Source organism: Plutella xylostella, chromosome 13 (genome assembly GCF_932276165.1).
Source record: "Plutella xylostella chromosome 13, ilPluXylo3.1, whole genome shotgun sequence".
Classification (NCBI taxonomy): Eukaryota; Metazoa; Arthropoda; class Insecta; order Lepidoptera; family Plutellidae; genus Plutella; species Plutella xylostella.
Window position 1 is genome coordinate 5,376,061 of NC_063993.1, and position 6,003 is coordinate 5,382,063.

The following is a 6,003-nucleotide window of genomic DNA, read 5'->3' on the forward strand; positions in this document are numbered from 1 at the left end:
TGATGAGGGCAGTAACACGGTGGTGGCTCAATTTTATTTCAAAGATGTTAATAGCTAAAAGCATCGAGTTTGGGCTATTAAGTATGTTTTTCAGAGAGAGAGAAAGAGATTTTGTTTTTCCTCTGGATGTGTTAGGTTTACTGGGTTTACTAAGTTCATTCTGTTAATGGCATCAAGTTGTTATGTGTTCATAAGTAATAATTATTTATTAACAAAATGCTGTTGATTCTCCACGAAAATGTAAAAATAAAAATAAAATAAATTCGTAACGTAAAATTGTCAATGACGGAATTTCTTCTATAGACAGTAGCCACAAAAAAAACAAACGATAGGTGGCGTGATTTGAAGATAAAGATACATTTTTTCGACACATAGACAGCAACAACAAAAAAAAATACAGATTTAAAGAAAAGAAACACATAGGTACTTATACAAAACAACAAAGAAAAAAAAAGGATACACATCAAAATAACTGGAAAAAATATAAGCCCCAATTTACTTGAGTGGGACAGGGAGTACCATAATATTTTTTTTGGGGTACTCCCCATCTATGCGAAATATAAGCTTGATATCTTTACCCGTTTCTGAGAAAAAGGGCGGTGACAGACAGTCAGTCAGACAGACGGACAACAAAGAGATCCTATAACGGTTGCTTTTTTTCTTTTGACGTTCGAAACCCTAAAATTAAGTAAAAATATTATGCTGCCAAAAAATGTACTTACAGGTATTGAAAAAGCGGTATATAAACAAATTATACCAGCAGAGGGTTCACCATTTAGCTGAATGTTACTTAGAAAACGGCCTTGAGTGGCGGTCAAGTTGGTCATTGGTTGTTATTGGTGCATTGGTAGTTGGTGGTTTTCATGTTTTTAGCGTACAGTCAGGTTTTTAGTTTTTTATAATTGTATTTTTTTATTTGTAACTTTTTAGTTGTTTTTAGGGTTCCGTAGCCAAAATGGCAAAAACGGAACCCTTATAGTTTCGTCATGTCCGTCTGTCCGTCTGTCCGTCTGTCCGTCTGTCCGTCTGTCACAGCCGATTTACTCGGAAACTATAAGTACTACAGTGATGAAATTTGATGGGAATATGTGTTGTATGAACCGCTACAAAAATATGACACTGAATAGTAAAAAAAAGAATTGGGGGTGGGGCCCCCCATACATGTAACTGAGGGATGAAATTTTTTTTTTCGATGTACATACCCGTGTGGGGTATCAATGGAAAGGTCTTTTAAAATGATATAAAGTTTTCTAAAAAACATTTTTCTTAAAGTGAACGGTTTTTGAGATATCAGCTCTCAAAGTCGTAAAAAGTATGTCCCCCCCCCCTCTATTTTTATAACTACGGGGTATAAAATTCTAAAAAAAATAGAGGTGATGCATGCTAATTAACTCTTTCAACGATTTTTGGTTTGATCAAAGTATCTCTTATAGTTTTTGAGATAGGTTGATTTAACTGTAATTTTAAGGCAAAATATCGGGAGAGTTTAGGCTCCATTCACCAGGTGTATAAATTGACATAATAAGTTTATTATATTTGCTGCTACGGAACCCTTTGTGCGCGAGCCCGACTCGCACTTGGCCGGTTTTTATTTTATGAAATTTTACGTCGGTAGGTAGTTCATGATCATTTTTTATTTCAATAATTTTGGTGTTGTTATTTAAATACCTTCAATATGCATATTTTTGTAATGTGAAAATCAAGTCCTTTCATTTGATACCTTACACGGCAAAGTTGAATTATTATTTTTTCGATTATCACGTTATGTCCTCAAGAGGGCGCTATGTACATTTTAATGGAACGTCACATAGCCTATAGCCATCGCGCCATCAATACGCTTCTAACAATACCTCATACATCAAAATCTATCAAGCCGTTTAGGCTACAGGAGGGAACAAAGAAACAGACAAACATACATATATACATACATACAATCAAAAAACATTACCCTCCTCCTTCGGCAGTCGGGTAAAAAGGAGTAAGACAGGGGGTCATTCTGAATTTTTGCTCTACGAGTTTTGGAAATTAACAAAAAAAAACCTTTTTCATAGAAACTTTGTTGGACATGTGACTTTTTACCATGGAAAACGAATATTTTTTTTCGCGAATTTGCAAATCTCGTAGAACAAAAGTTGTTCAGAATGACCCCTTGAGTCATCCCCTTTTGGCTTAGTATAGCCCTTTTGCGACACTATGTATTTACTTTGCTTTGTCGTCGGGGTTCAGTTGGCTGGAGGATGCCCGAAACTTATTATCTACACTTTAATACTTTTAGTTACCTTTCTACAAGTAAATACCACATTTGTTTGAGAAAGCTAATCGGGTTCCGAGTATAGAGTAAAGTGGCACCCCTATTAATTTCTACTCTTTCCTGGTGCCTACCAGTGTAAGTAAGAATTATACTTACTACCCTAAAATCACCCAAAATGTACTTGAACATAATTGTCAATAAAGTTGGCGAGTAAAAGTTTATCGACCCACTGTGCAAACTTACATGTGTGCGTGTCACTGCGTGTGCTGTGTGAAGAGCATTGAAAACCCAAAATTGGCGCGGCACGTCACCCTGTACGGGCCCTTAAGTGATCTTGTAAAACGTGATGTTAATGGGTGAAGAAATTAGTTGTGTTGTTTTATAAACTTCTGTTTTATTAGCATCCGGCGCCGGTTGCACCAACCAGTTTGTTTTGGGAATTCGGAAGCTGCGAGCTTTATCAATTTATTGTTGTAAACAACAATTACGGTCATAAAAATATGCAGGTACATAGTTCTGTTGATTCTTATCTTATTTATTATTTAAATTTCTGATTACATGTCCTTAGTGTTGCACAAGCGATTTACGAAAGGATAAAGTAACTTTTACTGTCTGACTGGACCTACTACTAGTTACTTGCTAGTTCTAGGTAGTAAGTACCATACGGGTACAGAATGACAAGAGCGATGTTAGATATCTATGCCTATAGGTAATTAAAATATAATAAATAATTATTATATCTGCTAAATTATAGTCAGATACCTAATCACACTTCATCATCCATAATTATCATTATCAAATAAAAATATAACTACTTACCGGGTGGTTCACTATGAAAAAATTTCATAATAATAATATTATATCGTCATCAAAGAATGCACTTGATGATGCACTGTTAAAGACTATACCTCTTCAGCATTTTTACCTCCCTGGTTGGACTGACCTAAGGGGCCGTCTCCACAGGGGAAGAAATCGCGACGAAACTATCATCAAGCCACCTATTCTCATAGAAGGTCTCTCCACACGGCGATATTATCTGAAAACTATAACAAAATGTGAACTCGTCGCGTTTCTCTCGCCGGTGTGGAGGCCGCTTCAAAGACGGCTCTATGGGGCGCGGACGTAGAAACATTTCACGAGCTGAAAGCGGGTGACTCAGGGGGTGATTTTAAACTTTTGTTCACTAAGTATTTAAAAATGTCGAAAAAAAATGATAGATAGGCAGTTTGTTGCTTTTTACTATGACAACACGCAATGGGATAGGTACTTTAAGGATACTTCTCTTATAATTTCCCAGGTAGGTATTTGTATGTGTACCAATTTTTTTACAAAATTTTGTAGTACAAATGTTATTCAGGTTGATGATGTCTGAGTCCTCCGTTTGTATCTTACTAACCCACTTTTTTACACCCTAGTACTACTAGTAATTTAATTCAATTAAAGAGCCTTGAATTTTTTTGGTAGCAATTTATCATGACTTGAGGTGGTTTATTTTTTTAGTAAGGCGCTTTTACAGATCAATTAACATTATGAGATTACTGAATATCATGAATACTGAATACATAATATATATAGCCTTCAATCTAAACACAAACATGAAATCAGAATTTTTTAAATTCGCGAGAACAGAAGTCATTCTCCATAGTAAAAAGTAACGTGATCAACAATGTTTCTATGGAAAATGATTATTTTTTTCGCGAATTTTGAAATTCTGATTTTCTTTTCGTGCTTAGCTATAACAAGCTGGTTTCGGCTTAGTATACCCTTTTTTGCAACATCCTGTAGAAATAAAAGCAACCTCTTTCGTATTTTGGTTTTGTAAATAAGGTCACTATTCGCGGGTGTTAGTACCTGCGCTCTTAAAAATAATATTTATCTCCTTAAGGTCTAAGCTGCCGTCCTAAACTTGGACCATTTTCTCCCACGCTGAGGTCACTGAGTGCTGGCGCACTGCGGGTTGGTGGCTTCATATACCCAGGTTAAAGGTGCTAAATCTTGATGTGCAGGTTTCCTCAAATGATTTCTTTCACCATAAGGACACGTAGCATAATTGTATAATATATGTAGTTTACTTACAAAAAATTCTGTTTTCTAAAGAATTCATTGGAACATGCGTAGACCACGGCCTCTTAAATCAGTGGAAAAAATCTTATCCGTAACACACAGCTAATATAAAAAATAGGGGCACTAAATATTGACCCTAGTTACCCACATGGGTAATGTATAAAATTCAAAACAGAAGAGAAACCTAATTAATTGCATTTTATTCTAATCGAAAATTCATTACTAAGCTGTTTACGTGCACCGCGCTCGTTCGCCCATCAATGGACTTTGCTTCAATAATTATGCTTTTAATTAATTAAATGAAATTAAAGAAAATGAGGTCAACACCCACACATACCCATGTTTGATGGTCACAGGATGAAACAATGCAGGCCGCCAGTAGCAATTTGCAATGAATGACAATAAATGATCCAGATATCGAGGAAGTAAACCAATCAATAAACTGAACAACTTAAATTTACATTGAAACACAATGAAAAGACATAATTTCTCAGGTCAAATGTTACAAACTTATGAAGAATATGCACTCAGTTTTAAGGGTAAGTCCGTAAAAGGAAACTTTCTTCTTTTATTGATAGTTTATTAATTAGATAATTACCTACCTAATACAAACAAACCTAAGACAAAAAAACTGTCAAAATGTGATTATGATTCTGGTCCTAGTATATGTATATGTATAGACAATTAGATGGTACGGAGATGGCGGGACGACCTGACAACTTTGATAACAACTGGGCTGATGGTGCACAGGATCGAAAGGTGTGGAAGATGAAAGGGGAGGCCTTTGCCCAGCAGTGGGAAAATAAGTAGGCTTTACAAAAAAAAATAGGCAGTGACCTTAAACTTTTTACTTGTACCTCCTGTAGGTTGGCTGGTAGAAAATGCTTTTAGCATTAAGTCCACCTTTTGTACACTAATATCTCATATTTGTGCATTAAAGTATTAAATAAATAAATAAATAAACAGGAATCGGCAATTATAAGAATAAGTCCTGTAGTAAGTACTCTTTAGGATATTATCTATGTCCAGCAGTAGACCATTACGGTCAGATGACGATGATCCGACACCAACGGGTGATCATTATCAGCTTTATAAAATATAGACAGCAGAAATTGGACATCACAATTCCTTAAAATCTAATTGATGGTCTCACCCGGATCGAACCTGTTGCATATAGGGGAACCCGGGGTAAGATGGGGTCGCGGGGTAAGACGGGTCCCCCCACTTATATGCAAAACTATACATCTTAGGAATCTGAGTAATGAGCCGATAGAAAGGCTTAAATGATTGAGCTTTAGTGCGCCAGTGACAGCAGGTGTGAGCGCGTGCGTTTTTGTGTTAGCTCAATTGTTTGTTTTTGAGTAGTGTCCAATGTGCAAAATCACTTTAACATTGAAAGTATTTTTTATGAATTATTTCTATAAAAAATATAACGTGGGGCAAGACGGGGTATTTTTGGAGGGGCAAGATAGGGTACGGATCTAACTTGGTTAAATTATTTTTTTCTCCACACCGATATTTGACTTTGAAGAAGGGCTCTAAAAGGCAAGGAAGTTGTCTAAAAAGATAAAGCAGATACTGCCTACGAAGGCAGCTCACACTGCAGGTGCTGGTGTTGACGATAAAAACACAGAAGAAGTGTTGTTTGTCTGTTTTGTGCCCCACATAGTATAATTACCCTATCTTAC